Consider the following 18,056-nt stretch of genomic DNA (forward strand, 5'->3'; position numbering starts at 1 on the left):
TCAGGGAATGCTAAATGATGATGATGATGATGATGATTGTTTGAATTTAAATTTGCAATGTAAAACTTACACCCACCCACCCACAGTGGTACCTGTGGTTACATACACTTCAGGTTACATACACTTCAGGTTACAGACTCCACTAACCCCGAAATAGTACCTCGGGTTAAGAACTTTGCTTCAGGATGAGAACAGAAATTGTGCTCTGGCAGCGCAGTGGCAGTGGGAGGCCCCATTAGCTAAAGTGGTGCTTCAGGTTAAGAACAGACCTACGGAACGAATTAAGTTCTTAACCTGAGTTACCACTGTGTGTGTGTGTGTGTGTGTGTGTGTGTGTACACACACACACACACACACACACACACACACACACTATAATCCTGGTCCCAGCTACAGTTTCACTAGCTCTATGGTCCTACTAGTAACTAAATATGGTGGGCAGCCACCATGGATGGGAGCCAAGCTCCCATTGGCAGCATCACCCAACCAGCACCGAAAGAACTCTGGTGGGCAGGGTGATGAGTGGTGGCCAAGGGGAGGAGAAATGGCAGTGATGCTGTCCCTTTGCACAGTAGTAAGCAGGTTGGAGTGCATTTCGGATGGGGTGGCCTAGGGAGAGGGGCTTGCTCCTGTTCCTGTGCATGGTGGCAAGCAGGAGCCCTGCCCTGGTTGGAGGGGACATCAGTGGCACTATGTCCAGAGCCCATGAAGTGTGATGCTGGCCCTTTAAGTGAAAGTGGGACTGTAGTTTGAGCTAGGAATACGGAAGACCCTGGTTCAAATTTTGCTTCCGGTATGAATTCACCAAGTGGCTGAAATTTCCCAGCCTCAGTTCTCTCCTCTGCAATATGGGGGATAAAAATACTCATTTATTTTGCAAGCTTGTGAAAATCACAACTAGATAATGAATGTGATGTAAAGCACCATAAAAAGGCTAAGTGTTGTTGTTGTTGTTGTTGTTGTTGTTGTTGTTGTAATAATACACCTTGAGCATTATCTTTGTCTGCTCGCTGTTCTCTACCATGTAGACAAATGCAGGCTGCAAAGGGACTTAGACACATTTATCTCCCATAAAATCTCTCTGGTTACTATGCCAAAAGCAAGCATTCTGTGGAACTGGGCAGGGTGAAGGTTTTGTCGAACAGGGAGCATCACCACAGGCATTCAAAATGTACTCAGAGAACAAAGGAGCAACTCAGTGTTTCATTGCATCTGGAATCCCTTTAATTAAATATCTTTGTCTGCTGTTTGTTGTGCTTTCAGCCTACAGCACTGGCTGTTGTTTGGCTCATATTAGCAAATGAAACCAAGTGTTGGGGAGGGGGGAAGAGGAGGAGTTCTGGTTCTGACTGCTTTTCTGTTTTTTACGCAGGGAGCACCTAAGAAGAGCCCTGCTGGATCAGGCCAGGGAATCAGCTAGTCCAGAACCTTTTTCTCACAGTGGTCAACCAGATGCCTAAAGGGAAGTCTAGAAGCAGGATCTGAGGGCAACAGCACTTCCCACTTCCAGCAATGTATTGTTACGAGTTTGTGGGTGCTGGACCTGATTGCATATTACATTGTACACTTCCGAGCACAATTCAAAGTGTTGGTGCTGACCTTTAAAGCCCTAAACAGCTTTGGTCCTGTATACCTGAAGCAGCCCGGACACTGAGGTCCAGTGCCGAGGGCCTTCCGGCGGTTTCCTCACTGCAAGAAGTGAGGTTACAGGGAACCAGGCAGAGGGCCTTCTCGGCTGTGGCGCCTACCCTGTGGAACACCCTCCCAGCAGATGTCTAGGCAATAAGCAACTATTTTACTTTTAAAAGACAACTGAAGGAGGCCCTGTTTAGGGAGGTTTTTAATGTCTGATGCTGTATTGTTTTTAATATTCGGTTGGAAGCTGCCCAGAGTGGCTGGGGGGAAACCAGCTACATGGGCGGGGTATAAATAATAAATTATTATAATATTATTATTATTGTGTACCGGACCCATTTAATCCCCTGGAATCAGCAAATGTCTAAAGCTAATTAGTGGAAGACAGAAGTGCCTGGCGTGCTCTGGTCCATGGGGTCACGAAGAGTCGGACATGACTAAACGACTAAACAACAACAAAAAAGCTAATTAAGCTAGTCCAGTCTCCTGTGTTGAGATGATAGCCTGGTTGATGGGCCATTAGGACATCAAAGGATCAAAAGGAACTCAGTGTGAGACAACAAATGAGTAGGGCCTATCCCTCAACAGATAACACAATAGCTTGGAGTAGCCGGGTTAGGAGTTATGTGACCAAGGTGCAAAGCAGCAGGCAGAGCACATGACTGATTTCTGTTTGAATCCAAGGCTGCAACAAGACCCTCTTGGGGTGCTGATGCTGTGAACCCCTCCGTTGTAGGCTCAGGTTGTATATATGTGTCAATAAACCGTATGTCAAAAAGGCACCACAGTCTCTGCTGTGCCCCATTTCCAAAAGGAAAAATGAACCCTGATTTGCATTTAATCCACTAGAATTGTAAGTTAAAATGTATCATCATCATCATCATCATCATTATTATCAGTGATGGGAGCAACAAAAACAGCAACCACGAAGAACAATCCATGTGATGAATAATGGCTGTGGAGTGTCAGTTCTTTAGCTAAACTAAATGGTGGGAGAAGTAAGCAGCGTAGCTGCTATTAAATCACAGTACTTTCCAGGTATAAGTATACAGTCAATATCTGCTTACTACAATGGACTAAATCCAAAAACATTTTCCTTCCTCACTGGCTGTAGCAGAAAGGGAAGCAGGTACACTGGGCAATCATATGCCTTGTTTGGGTGATCCTCCGACATCCAAATTAGACCACTGCCGGTCTGCACTCCTAAAAAGTATGTTTTCTCATTTTCCACCTCAGACCCATAATCTGGGGACAATAATCTTACAATGTTATGCATAGGAATTATACTATAAAATAACAAGTAATATTATTAGTGAGTTAACACTGAAAATTGCAAAATGCTTTGGAAACAATTAACACCTACTGAAAAGACTTTTAAAACTGAAGATATCCATTTTCAACCCCCTAAGTGCTTAAACAGAAGCAGTCCCCTTTGCAATCAGGATATACTTCCCTACATGTTTCTCATCAGCACTAAAGTAAATCCGATACATTTCCCAACCTTGGGGGAGCCAAAGATGGTCTCTCTCTTGTTGCTATCTATTCAAGCCACATAAAGTTATAATAGCAGAGACTATGCTCCTTTCTGCACTTACCCTTTACATTGGCATCAATCCTGAAGTTTTATTCTTCTTATTTTTTTGGCATGCTGCCAAACAACACCATCATTATTCAGCTAATATTCTAGAATAAAGCATTCAAAGAACCACTTATCCCTTCACTGTATAAAATCTGACTTTTGTGAAGGATCCAGAATGGAGCCTCAATATTTCAGTAGCGTGCCACATATGTACAAGGACCGTCCCAGTTTATGTGTGGAGGGGGTTGGTGGGCATGATTTTGGAGGCATCTGTTTAGTGCTACTCCCCACCCCCCACAACTGATGGGACCTGTCAGTCTGGGCTGAGCACTGTTCACAACAGCAGTCATTAGCTGCAGATAAAATGTCACTACACTAACTAGGTTTGCCATAGCTTAGATAGACACCGATGACTCGGCTAGACAAAAAAAAAAAGGGGGGGGGATTTATATGCGTTGTATGTGAGATACAACATTGTGCCACCAGATGGTGACATGGAGTTACATTTTTCTCTACCTGTTTTCCCTGTTTAAATTTACAACACTTTGAACTGAAACACTTCTTTGATGTGTCTAGATCCAGCCGTAGTTCCTATATTCCCAGAAAATTAGAATTCCAGACTACTGGGCATTAAATAAATAATAACAGAAGCTGCAAAAGGTCTATCCCTGTGTGCAAGCTCATAATGCCAACATTTACTGGCTGATAAAACATGAGGATATGTTAGAGGTGTGGCTACAGCAGTGGAGCTTTTCTTATTAAGGCACAACCTGCCATTTGTGTGGGGAAAAAAAACCCTCACTCAAGTTTTTAATAATAATGATGGGTGACCAAAGGTGCAGACAATTAGCCACAAATGCATTCTTTAAAAAGCTAGATGAAACCGCAACTACATCAGTATAAATGGTAAGTACAGAAAGGCTTTACAATACAGTGGTACCTCAGGTTAAGAACTTTATTCGTTCTGGAGGTCCGTTCTTAACCTGAAACAGTTCTTAACCTGAGGTACCACTTTAACTAATAGGGCCTCCCACTGCCACCGCCCAATTTCTGTTCTCATCCTGAAGCAAAGTTCTTAACCTGAGGTACTATTTCTGGGTTAGCGGAGTCTGTAACCTGAAGCATATGTAACCTGAAGTGTCTGTAACCCGAGGTACCACTGTAGTATAGGCTGAAGAATTGGTTTCAGTGTTTAAAGGGGGACAGGGCAGGGGAGAGCAAGGGGACTTTCCTGATGGGCCTCTCCTTCCATTTCTCATGCATCTGGCTTAGCAATATAGTGCTTAATGCATAGCGTGTGAAGCTGCCCTATGCCCTTAGGTTTCACAGCTGTTTGTTTCCTTACACAGAAAATTAGCTATGAAAAGCACGCTAAGGAAATACGAGAGATGGGTTTTCTTGTTTTCCAGCTAACTAGAGCACAGGTTGATTTTATTCTATTAATACCCAACAGGATTTAAGAATGAAAAAGAAGGAGGGAGGAACAAAACTTTTGGGCAGAATGCTGATTTTCCTTCCTAGCTTCTGCTGTGTTTGAGGCTTGTGGCAGATGCAGGAGTTGAGCTGACATTCAAACTTCAGATGCACAAAACTTCACCCACTTTCTGAATGTTCAATGATGTTAACATACTACTAACAAGCAGAAAAAGAATGCCACATGGTCAAATTAAATCGAGACTCTCACTTCACTTGGCTAATGAACATTGCCAGAAGGAAGTGTTGCATGAATTGCACTCCTTATCTTTTAGATATCTGTGTTATAAATTAAAATTCTTGAAATCTTGTTGATGCTTTTATCTTTTTTCTGATTTATTTCAAAGATTCAGTAGCTGGGCAGATGAGAATATGCACATACTTGCAAAATTTGGTTTTATTTCAACAAGCTCTTAATATACCTGTTCACAGCAGAAAAGCACAAATCAACAACGCTGACAAAAAGGAGCTTCCATTCCAATGATATGGATGGGTAGAGAAATGAATGATGCATAAATATACATTTGCATTTACTGTTAAAGCAGATGAGTAGAAAAAACCAGGTGTGATTTGTTCTGCTGCTCCGCTTAAATAGTTATCATCTCACCAGCTAATTTCCTATAACTCATGAAAATGGATGCATCCAGGAGAGGAAGGCTAGAAAGTAAACAGGCATCCCTCAATGAACATTAAAAGTCAAATGGAGTAAGAAACGTGTCGCAGCAAAGTCTCATAAGGTGAAATCCAACGTTGATTCAGCAGAGGCATGTGCTAAGAAAACAGTTGTCCTAGACCTAGACTATTGCCTGAAGGCAAATGAGGCTACCACTTTGGTGAAAGCAAGAAGGTCTGAGTCTGGTAAGCTCCTGAACTGGAGACCCCCTGAGAACCTTGGTTGCATAACAGAAGAAGGAAAATAAATAAAAGGAAGGCCTTTTTGTAGATTTTGTCTTTCTCCTCTACCACCTTCCACATTATTTTGAAGCGTTCTCTCAACTTGCAGAAATGGATTTTGGGGAGGAAGGTGCAGGAGGCTGCCAGGGCTAGGGGGAACAATAAAAGATAACCTCCCCTTCTCTGGTGGAATGGCAGCAGTGGATTTTACCCATATGGATTCAGCTGGCTAAGAATACTTCAACTCAGTATAAACAACTACCTGATATTTAGAAGATATCTGAAGGCAGCCCTGGTCAGGGAAGTTTTTAATGTGTGACATTTTAATGTATTTTTTATCTTTGTTGGAAGCCACCCAGAGTGGCTGGGGAAACTCAGCCAGATTAGGCGGTGTACAATTATTATTATTATTATTATTATTATTATTATTATTATTATTATTTATTATTATTATTATTACCTTGCTATCCCCTGCTTGGTGAGATATATACAAAAGAAAGATTTTGCACAATATATACTGGATATGGAATGCACTGTTGAGAACATAAGAACAGCCCATCTAGTCCAGCATCCTATTTTCACAGTGGCGAACCAGATCCCTATGGGAAGCCTGCAAGCAAGACATGCGCACAGCAACACTGGAAGTAAAATATAGCCACCAGGACTAATGGCCATTGATAGTTTTCTCCTCCATGAATTTGTCCAAGCCTCTTTTAAAGTCATCGAAGGTGGTAGTTAACTTAGATGCAATATATGTTGAGGGCCTCTCACCGAAACGGCTTGAAAAAGGACTAGATAAATTCATGGAGGATGAGGCTGCCATGCTATATTGTTGTTTAGTCGTTTAGTCTTGTCTGACTCTTCGTGACCCCATGGACCAGAGCACGCCAGGCACTCCTGTCTTCCACTGCATCCCGCAGTTTGGTCAAACTAATGCTGGTAACTTCAAGAACACTGTCCAACCATCTCGTCCTCTGTCATCCCCTTCTCCTTGTGCCCTCCATCTTTCCCAACATCAGGGTCTTTTCCAGGGAGTCTTCTCTTCTCATGAGGTGGCCAAAGTACTGGAGCCTCAGCTTCACGATCTGTCCTTCCAGTGAGCACTCAGGGCTGATTTCCTTAAGAATGGATACGTTTGATCTTCTTGCAGTCCATGGGACTCTCAAGAGTCTCCTCCAGCACCATAATTCAAAAGCATCAATTCTTTTGCTATACCCAGTGAACATACACAGGAACCCAGGTGCCAAATCAGACCATTGGTTCTCCTGATTCAGTATTATATACATTGCCTAGCGGTGACTTTACTTTCCAGGATTTCAGACAAGGGGCATTCCTAGCCCTACCTGGAAATGCCAGGGATTGAACCAGGGACCTTCTGTATGCAAGGCAAGATAGTATAGGATTGTAGTCCTGACGGTTCAGTGGCTACTAACCATGATAGCTAAGTGTGGACTATACAGGAAAGTAAGACCCCCCCTAAAGGAACTATATCTCACACATCATAACCTGCCATATCACAGAACAGGGAAAACCTAGCAAGCTTCGCCATTGATTTAAACATGAATACAAGCCATGCTATGTTTTTGAGCCATGTAAAACAAAGCATTGAACTACACTGCTTTTGATAATGGAAACTTCACTTCTAGGCTGCAAATTAAAGCTGAAAAGCAGCTCGCAGTTAAAATTCACATCAAGTAGTAGAGAGCATCATTAGAAGGTCATAGGCAAGAGCTTGTGACTCCATGAATAGCAATTAATTCCAATCAATATAGAAATTAGAGAGAAAGATTAGAAAGTGGTGAAATTTACACAGTGAGAGCTAATTTATATTTTTAACAAATTGTATCCTGCTGCACAATCAGTAAGGTCAGAATTAAGATTCAAGACCCAGTTCCTCATTGTCTTTTCTTGTTAAGTGTCAGTGCGTGGGCAACCTTGGACAAGGAGCGCAAGCACAAGTGAAAATATAAATAAAAACAAAAGGCTCCCATTAGCAGAGGCTCCCGTTAGTCCCTCTGTAGTTAAATGTGAGCAATTTAGTAATCAGCCAGATGCATCCAGGAAACCCACAAGCCAGGCATGAAGGCAATAGCTGTCTCCTGCTGTTGCTCCCCAGGAGCTAGGATTCTGTTGCGGAATTTTTCTGCATAGTTAATTTATTCAAGTCACTGCCAAAGGATGTTTAGATGGCTTTAAAAGGGGATAGACAAATTCATGGAGGACAAGGAAGGATATAAGGATATTTTAACCCTGATGGCTACCCTCCACTGTTAGAGGCAGTACAGCTACTGGGTGTTTGGACTGTGCAGAGGATTTGCTAAAGTTCCCTTTTAATACATTCAGGAATCTCAAATAAAGAGCAAGTCCTAAAGGTCAAAAGATGGAAAATTTGATTGAGACCATTGGGAGAAGGCAGGGAAAGTGGGGGTTTCTATTAACCCCCACCCCAATTAATGGCTTCATATTCTCTCGTATTAGTCTCTCACTTTTGTCAAGGATGCCCATGGGCATAGAGAGTTTAAGGTCAATTGTGTGAAAGGGTATAAGAAAGCTATGGGAAGGGAGGGGAAAGGCTCCAAGAGCATTGTCTCCCCAAACCTCATAAAAGGAAAGCAGCAATATGGCCTCTCTGAACTTTCTGGATTGCATGCTCAGAATAAGAAGCTGAAGGGGCTGTTTCTTTCCATCTACTGCGTGCAAGGTGCCTTCCTTTCTAAGAGTAATGAAAACTTAAATTTGCAGAAATGTTCGTTGGTGGCCTTTGTCTGTGAAAATGTCAGGGGCCTAGAGACATACGGTTTTGCACTTCACACCACCCAGATTTCCAGAAAAGAAACCAGGAATATAATTTGATCAGAGACCAAAGCATAGAGGGACTAATTGGGGAAGAGAAATTGAATGCACATCGCTTCCTGTGTATGTATTAAGGGACAGTGTGCTCTCTGTATTGGACCACAACACAAACAGATGCTCCGCATTGCAGTCTGTCTCAATGCTCCTTTACTTTTGCTGGCTGGCAAGGGTGCCTCTGGCAGATCTAGTTTGCCAGCAAGTGGAGGAAAAGCCACAAGAAAAACAAACATCACAGAGTAAGTATATGAGTCGATATTGCTATCGCTTTCTCTTTGATGGTACCACACCAAAACAATTCAGAGGATGACTACAAGGCAATCCCACTCTTATAATCCAGCAGGTACTTTTTCAAATTCTAGTTTTCATAATTACTTTACTCCTTTTGGAGACTACTGGTGAGATAAGAATACCACCTAAGGAAAAACTTCTGCCAAACCCAAACTATCCTGGTTAACTAAAGACTGTCAATGCGAAATAGAGAATCTGAGCACTCCTTTAATCTTCTCACAGCCTTAGCATGGGTCACAGAACTGATATGTTCTAGGAGCAATTAATCAATGATTTTGGATCCAAGATGGTCTTCTGAATCTATTTTTTAAATAATTCCACAAACTATCAAGTTCTTACAATCCGCAATGGAAGTCAACAGGTGGAAAAATATAAATTGTTACATGCTCTGCACTCCCCCAAGTGGAGAGAAGTTTTGGGTCACCACTACTTGGGATCTAACTTTCTCTGACAAGTTTCTGTAGTCCATTCACAAACACATCTAGGACACAGGTAAAGGAGGCATGCAGGAGACATACTCTTCACAAGTCACTGCTTCTCGAACCCAGAGAGGCATGGTTCTTCCAGATTTTTTTTACTTATTCCTTCTCTTTTTTGCTTCTCTTTGTCTCTCTGTTTCAAAACTGCCATTTCTACACACACAGAGTTTACATCAGCCCTTACCCTCAGTTGTAAAAGGGAGGGAAGACCACCTTCTCAAAGCTCTAACGGCTAGCATTTAGAAAATTTCCAAATATCTCCAAATTATTAGCTTCCATTGAGAAAACATTAATCAATCATTCTGGGCTATTAGCAACCCCAGCCCACCCCAGGCTTTGACTCAATAGCCCAATAGTAAGACAATCTACTGAACTTTACATGCAAAGACAAGAGTTTAACTCAAACCTAAGTATTGGAGAGTTCAGAATCCAAACAGAAAAGAACAAAAATATGTTTATTATAATTGTGAGGCTGGGGCTGGAAAAGAATTACTTACCCAATTGACCAATCTCTTCTCTGGCAATCTCATATACCGGAAGTTTCCCAGTGTCATATCTCTGTGTCGATCGCAACATAGATTTTCCAAAAGGTTGAATATGAACCAGGCAGTACGGCTTCCAGCACCAAAGCCCCAGCTTACTGATTGACAAAGGGGGAAAAACTCAGTGTATTGGCAAAGTCAGAAGATACGTAATGGAGTTTATTCCCCTAGTAGCTGGACAAACTGGAATTGCCAGAGAGATAAAGTGACCATGTGCCCCACCCTGTCCTTTGGCACATTTCTTGAGAGTGGAGGGAACTTGGCGCTAAAAAGAACGTTAGGAGATAAAGACTTGCTTTACATATCGGAATGCAATATCACATTTTTGTGGTACAGATAAAGCATGTTTGCCTTTGTGAACGCTTGAATATGTTAAAGGAATATCTAAATGGAACATTTCCAGATCCACCAACTGACTTCTAAGTAAGTGGGCAAAATGCAACTGTGATCAAGGAAATGGTTACCATTTCTCTACATTGCACAGCCTGGTGCACCCTGGCCCTTGTCCATACAGCTGTTGTGTGAGCTGAGCTAATGTCCTTTTATCAAAAGCTATTTCATGATCCCAGCTAGGTGCTCGACCTTCCTTTCTTTATTTTTAAGCACACACACATGATCTGTATTGGGGTTTGAACTGTAGCATATTCATTTCTTCATGAATTGAAGAAATGTAGCATTCATTAAAAAGTAAAAGCCTTAAAGAAAGAAGTACTTGTGCATAGAGAATGTATGAAGACAGCAGATAAAGAAAATGGAATGTGAGAAGACTGCTGTCTGGATGTGCCTTGGGGTGCTTCCAGAAGGGGGCTTTTTGTAGGGCAGGAGATGCTCCAACATGCAAATTTTCCACAGAGTCCACATGATGTCAATGGCACCAGAATGCCAGTCCATATTCTGTCACCCTACCCTCATTGTAGCTGAATTTACCCTTTTTGGAAACAATTCTGACAGGATGGTTTATTTACTTTTTAACTGTTGCCAACGACTCATTTGTGATCACTGAATGACCTGTTTACAGTATTGAGCCCCTATCTGGAAGCCCCCATAAACTCACAGTTCAACAAGCCAGCTTCACAATTTCACACAATGCAGTTAGCCAGCCCCATGAATTTCAAAACGGCTGGGCTCAGCTGACACATGTGGAAGCCAAAGTCAGCCAAGCTTGAGGCATGAGGAGCTTATGTTAGTATTGCATTGCCTGATGTGGTGTTCTCTCTATGAAAGCCAGCCCACATTTAGAGGATGGGGAAGGCAAAATGGATACACAATGTGCTGGGGGAACCTGGCTATAGGACAATTTACTGTTGTGACTCTGACATGGTCCACAAAGCCTGAGTGGCAGAATTGTGAAGAGACCCATGCTGAAGAGACCAGTCCACTTGGTGCCAAATTCTACATTTATCCACACAGGCCCACATCTTCTACTTGCCAATTTGGCCATTGTGACAATAGATCTGATGGAAACAAAGACTGGGAATGCAGCCATTTTGTAGCTGCTCTGACATTTTCTAGAGTGGTTGAGTGGTTTGTTTTTCAGTGTTGCTGCCTCACAAAGTTCTGGGCTACTACACATGCTATAAATGGCAGAGTGCCCATGAGCTGTCTTGGGGAGAAGATGAATAGGCTGCAGCTTCCAAGTTTTTACATCTCTCATCTTTCCAGCCCTGAGCAGCAAGCGACCCCAAAATGAGTTCTCCTCCTCCTTGCTCCTCTGCTTGACCTGCAGCAATGTATTTGGCACTCTGTTGGTGGGCGGTGGGCTTTAAAATCCCAGCCTCCTGATTGTGGTTGAGTTTGTGGGTGCCAATCTCCCTTGTGCTATGAGTTTCAGACTCCCCTGTGGTGGTAGGGGTTTCTGGGTTCCAGACACTGAACCTCTGGATTCAGCAAATGTTAAAATATAAGCCAGGCCAGTTTCCTGATGAGGAAATTAGGACAACAAAAGGAAGGTGATGAGTCATTAGGAAAGCCAAAGGGAGGGGGGCTCTGTGCTAGATGGCAAATGGGAGGGCCCCCTCCCTCAACTCAGAGTTATTTAGAAGACAAAAGCAGAGTCTGAGGGAGAGTTTTTGGGTTGGCTGTGATGTGACTTAGAGGAAAAATGGTTGCAGGCTGCTAAAGGCAGAAAGCTGGAGAGAGGGTCAAAGCACGATGGTAGATTCTGTTTGAATCCAAGGCTGCAGCTATGGGAGGAACAAGACCCTCTTGGGGTATTAATGCTGGGAACCCCTCCAATAGGCCTCAGGTTGTATATATGTGTGAATAAACTATATGTCATAAAGACACCATGGTCGTCTCTGTGCCTCATTCCCAAAAGGAAACATGGACATTGGATAAGTGTCTGGAACCCCCGGAATCTCACACTACTTGGAGAAACTACAATATGTTTCCATCTCCCTTTCTTCAGAATTCTTTAAAAGAAAAATCCTACCATGCTTATACTTTTAAAATACATCCCTCTGTCTTCTTCCCCTGCAATGCTAGCATTTTTTTTCAATTTCAGAGGAGTCAGTTTTTGTCCCAGAGCAAACACTGCTTCATAAAGCAGTGAGATAATTTTTTAATTTTTAAAAATAGCATAAAAAGAGCTTTGCGAGTTCAGACCAAAGGCCCATTCTCACAGGGATCAACCATAAACTTATGGGAAGCCCAAGAGCAGGACATGGACACAATAACACTCCTCTGCTCATGTTCTGGAATTCAGATGGCCTCTGTCACTGGAGGTTGTGAATAGCCATCATGGCTAGTAGCTATTGCAGCCATATTAGTAGCTATTGCAGCCATATCCTCAATCAATTAGCTGCTTGCTTGTTTGCTTACGGTGTTTTCAGTGTGGCTTACAGCAATAAATAGTTAAAATGCAGTTGTCATAAAATAATGAAAAGCAACATAAAATTATCTGTTGCAGAAATTAAAACAGTTCACACCACGCGTTTAAAGCACATGCCTTCCTCCAGATAATCATGGGAACTATAATTTGTTAAGTGTTCTGGGAATTGTAGCTCTGTGAGGGGATAAACATCAGTCTCCATGGCTCTCAGGTAGGGAGCCAGGATTGTTAAAGTGGTAGAAATATGCTTTACATGTATGGTGTGCATGTGACCAAATGACCATTCCAGTTTCCAGAAATAAACTCTCTGCAGGGCAGAGAGTAGGCAGATGCATTTTGATTCTGATGCTCACGTGTGTACATGCATGCACAGAACACAAAATGTCAGCTCATTGCTGACCTTCTATTCCCACACAACCACCTGTCCAAATAGCACATGGTGGCCCTCTGTGTGAAATGTTTCATAAATATTTTGGCAGGATGTTCAGTGTCTAGAGAAGGGGAAAGAAAAGTGCTTTGGTGTAGGATGAGATGCCAACATCCATACCTACAACCCACTCTAGAGACAACAAATTCTGCTTTGTGTACACCCACCCACTCTAATAATGGAAGATGGCTTTATTTCAGGAACCATACTTATCTTTCCTACTTTTTCCTCCACACAAAAGGATCCGTGTTGAGTTGCCTTTCTGAGCCTTGATGATTGTATGAAATGATTGCATCCCTAGTGATTGTATGCAGCTTATTGTGAAGGTAACATTTGTAAGTGAAAACATCTGACTATAAAGAACAACTCAGTAAAGTATCTGATTAATGTGACTTCTGCACACAGCCTGAATGCTTACCTGGCCCTTATGGCCCAGCCAATACACATAAATGAACAAGAAAGCTAGAAATTACTTTGCAGGCAATTATAGTTGCTTATAGAATAAAGTCAACTCAGATAAACTCCAGTCAGAAGCATATTGATTCCAATTTATAACCTGTTAAAATACAATTCCTGCCTGCCCAGGTAACAGAGCTCTGGAAAATGCTATTAGGGCCTAAAAGATGACTGGAATTAATGCTGGGTAAATAAAAATGGCTTAGAGACAGCAAGATTTCGGTCTGAAACAAGCAACGTTGTATGGATCCATTGGGGAGAAAGTTTTTAACTGTTAACATTTCCAGGGGCAGAAATAACAATAATCAAGTTTTCTTTAAACTTCAAAATTACATGTTCTTCAGTACAAAGGGGGAAAAAATCACTTCAAGAAAATAATAATAAAGAATTAAATATGATTCCAGAGAGGACAAACTATAGAAAGTACGTAACAGAAAGATGTCATCAGTTCACCTGCTCATAAAAGGACACAGGAAGCAATCTACAATGGCAAAACTCTACATGGTTTTAATCTAAGCAGGAGCAGGAGCAAAATGTATCTTTTTAAGAAACTCAACTTTCGTGAAAAAATAAATATTAATATATATTTCTACATAATCCCTGTTAGCAGCAACTATATCTGAATGAGGCCCACACTCATGTGCATGGTCCAGTAAGATTGATACTCTCACAGAACAAGGACACATGAACTATCCTCTGAGTTGGGCGCCATATATTCCACATAGTGCTTCATGGAGTAAAGATCCAGCTTCCAGAGTGATGCATGGAGTCATGCCTGCTGGATCATGTCCATGTACACCTCCAAATTGATGAACAGCAAGAGTAGCTTTGACAGCATCAATTATCTGCTTGTCAACATGATGGAATGAATCTAGGTCACACCCAGATTTTTGAGGGTATATTTACTGAGACCTTTCATGGGTGCCAAAGGAGATACTGCCTGACACACTGGTGTCTGTGGGTGCCACATTAGTGACTGCCAGCACACATGCGTGATATATAATGATGCAGAAACAATGTGTTGTTTTTATTGAATAGATGTTCCTTTACCATTTAAGAGTGAATTGTGTGAATTTACAACTTTGCATGCCAGTCACATTACAGAACAACCAAATTGTGCACTAGTGGGTGGACATAGTGGTTTAGTTTCCTCAAATACAGCAGAAGTTCCATTTTAAGCTGGCTTTATGAATAGAATAGAATAGAATACTTTTAATCTCAGGTCGTGGGTTTGAGAGCTACATTGTGTGAAAGATTCCAGCATTGCAAGGGGTTGGACCAGATGATTCTTGTGGTCTCAACTCAACAGTTCCATAATTCTATAATTAGATCTTTATTATGTTGGTACCGATCAAAATACTTATGATGCTAGCACTGTGGTTGGCTTATCTGCATTTAAAGATGACCATCTGAGGTAGATGGAAGGGTAAGGGTAAAGTGGAATGTTGCTCATTTTGGTTTTCTATTAGTTGACTATCATTTTTATATTTATTACATTTTTACTGCTCTACCATTAGCTGATTATTCTATTTGTTGTATTCTCATTGGTCTAGCATTACAGATTAGTTAAACTGTTGTTTATCAAGTACTACACTTTGAAATCTCAGCTGTTTGCTTGAGACAATGTGTCTGTGCTGTAAGGAATACTGTTTTTATGAGGAGGCTGTAGATGTTTTTATACCACAGCCAGGTATTTGTATAATGGGATAACTTGGGTGGCGCTGTGGTCTAAACCACTGAGCCTCTTGGGCTTGCTGATTGGAAGGTTGGTGGTTTGAAACCCGCGACGGGGTGAGCTCCCATTGCTCTGTCCCAGCTCCTGCCAACCTAGCAGTTCGAAAGCATGCCAGTGCAAGTTGATAAATAGGTAGCGCTGTGGTGGGAGTGTAAACGGCATTTCCATGTGCTCTGGCACTTGTCACAGTCTTCCGTGCACCAGTAGTGGTTTAGTCATGCTGGCCACATGACCCGGAAAATTGTCTGTGGACAAACACCGGCTCCCTCGGCCTGAAAGCGAGATGAGCGCTGCAACCCCATAGTCGCCTTTGACTGGACTTCACCGTCCAGCGGTCCTTTACCTTTACCTATAATGGGATAAACATTTTTGAGTTGTGGTTTTATTGATATTATTTACTGATGAATTGTTGCTATTATGCCTTTTGGTTTAAACAATGTGTTATGTTTGTTAATGTATTGATCGTTAGCTACCCTCAGCTCTAGATTGGAGGAAGAGACAAGATATAAGAACCATGAATGAATGAATGAATGAATCCATGCATGCATACATACATACATACATACATACATAACCATTGCTTCCTCTTTTTCTTGTAACCCACCATAATTCTCCCTTCTGCTTACTCTTTTTAAATACTGCTCATAGCAGGGTTGGTTCTAACATTAGTTAGAATGAGGAGGCTGCCTCAGGCAGCTGATTATAAGTGTCATAAAGGGCAGCAAATTAGTTATTTAATAAATTCTTGTTGTATTTTTAGTCCCAGGCAGGGGGAGAGGCAGTAATGGGATTTTTCGGACCCAGACACCAAAGATGTCAGTAATTGTAATGATTATTTTGCATTGTTTTTATGGAGTCTTCTACTGTACGTTGTACACTGCCTTAACATTGTACATGGGTTGGCAGTATATAAATACTTTTATAAACAAGCAAGCAAATAGAAGGGGAATAACATTACCATGCACATGGGTTGAGGAGCAGAGATCCTATTTGCTGCTTCACCTCAGGCAGCAGCCGTGCCCTGATCCTCTTCACTAGGTTGCCATGGGCTAAAAGTTCTGCTGTTTCTCACCCCTTGGCTACTTTCTCCTGTTTAACCAATTTAAGCAAAACAAACCCGCAAGCTTGATGTGCTAGATCAATCAAGAGAACAGGTAAATAAATTAAATTGAGCAAGGACAAGTTTCCTAAAAAATTGGTGAGTACATAATGAAGAGTGTTCATCATGGCAGTCCTCAGTATCTTCCTCACCAGAAATCCTGTCTTTTGCCTTGGTCATTGTTCTTTTAGAAGAATGTTGGCAAGCCCTCACATGTCCAGTGAATATTTGAAAATGTGGAGGTAGGCTAATGAGCACTGCAGTTGTCAGCAGTGGCTGCCATTCACAAATGCAAGTCATAATTTAGGACATTCACCAGAATGGTTGCAGGACTGTCAACATTCCCTTGTGACTGCCAACAGTCTTTGCATTTTGGAAATTCCTTGTAACATACACCAGGCAGAATGAGTGTCTTGTGACTTGCAGTGTGCTGGCTTAGCCTGGGGGCTCTCATAAATACTTAAATCCAGCCCAGGGCAGGAGGGGTGTTTGTGTTGCTGCCTGACTATACCCAGAACAGTCACTGCTTCATAATTTGTGTGGGAGAGACAGGCTGTCATAATGATGGGTGCATCACTAGCCAGCCTCATTTTCCTTCACTCAAGTTTGTGCTGAGAATGTTAAGGGTCAGGCTTGTGCAAACTTGTGAAGCTTTACACACACACACACACACACACACACACACACACACACACGTAGCAACCAAACCAGAATTAGTGTTTAAGCAATGAATTACAATCCACAACACAGATTCGATTTTGCTCTTTATTCCAGATACGAAAACCTCTTGCTTACTTTACGTGATCCAGAGTCCCAATCTTTTTAAAAAAGATAAATAAAAAGCATTGTGAATGTTAGGAGGCGCAGTGGGGACAGCTGAAGGAATATGAGGGTGTCCAACTGTACTGATTACTGCGGTGGGCATCTTTCTGAATATAGCAAGACAAAAATGTGAAGAGGTGAGAACATCATAAATATGCCAGAAGGAGAGTCGTGGCTAATTAGAAGATAAGGAAAGTGCATTAGCACAGCAAAATTAATGAGCTCATAAAATCAGTACCTCTGACAAAGGAGAAACAGTTAGGGAGGAAATAATAACGGTGGCAGTAGAGGGCAATTGCAATTTCCAGTTTTCAGCATATCTAAATTCAATATTTAAATGGAATTTCAAAACTCCTTTTATTTGAAAACAAAAAGGTTTCAGAGTGATTTTCGCTCAACCATGTCCATATTGCCATTTTTCACACGTATATTAGGGTTAATTATTTTCACAGGGTTCTAATAGGGTAGCTGTAATCTTCATAATTCTGTTGAAAAAAGCTCTGTTAGCATTGGAAAGCATTGGCTTGCTCCTCGGAAGCCTGTCTATCAAGACAGAACACTGGTGGGGGGGGGGGGAGTTAACTTTGCTTCTCCACAGAAGGAAATAAAACTTATCTGAAATATTCTTGAGCAAGACAAGGGGAACTCTCCCCCAACACACATCTAACCCTAGAGTAACCAGTTCACAATTCCAAGAGAAGTTTCCCATCTCCTTCTTCCACTTGATATTTTATCATATATTTGCTTTTCCCAGGCAGTCTGAAATGGCACTTTCATCTGCTAACTGCCCAGGTCTAGTGCTATCATGAGACCACTAGTAACTGCCTAGGGTCCAGACTTTAGAGGGGCACAGTACTGACCTGTGAGAGGCACCATTTTATACAGATTAGCTTTTGTTATACCAGATACATTTCTGATAATATTTAACTTTCATTTTATATCTT

The 18,056-nt window shown here is 41.8% G+C and overlaps 2 protein-coding genes across 2 annotated transcripts in view; both read right to left on the bottom strand.

Moving 5' to 3' along the window:
- SLU7 (SLU7 homolog, splicing factor) overlaps window positions 1-18,056 on the bottom strand; it is a 252,508-nt gene that overhangs the window by 182,977 nt on the left and 51,475 nt on the right. The gene's annotated exons all lie outside the window — the stretch shown is intronic.
- ATP10B (ATPase phospholipid transporting 10B (putative)) overlaps window positions 1-18,056 on the bottom strand; it is a 153,918-nt gene that overhangs the window by 124,238 nt on the left and 11,624 nt on the right. The window contains exon 3 of the mRNA XM_053368548.1: window positions 9,699-9,841. The gene's annotated coding sequence lies outside the window, so the exon portion shown is untranslated. The remainder of the gene's footprint in view (window positions 1-9,698; window positions 9,842-18,056) is intronic.

The sequence above is a fragment of the Podarcis raffonei genome, chromosome 2, assembly GCF_027172205.1.
Source record: "Podarcis raffonei isolate rPodRaf1 chromosome 2, rPodRaf1.pri, whole genome shotgun sequence".
NCBI classification, from domain to species: Eukaryota; Metazoa; Chordata; class Lepidosauria; order Squamata; family Lacertidae; genus Podarcis; species Podarcis raffonei.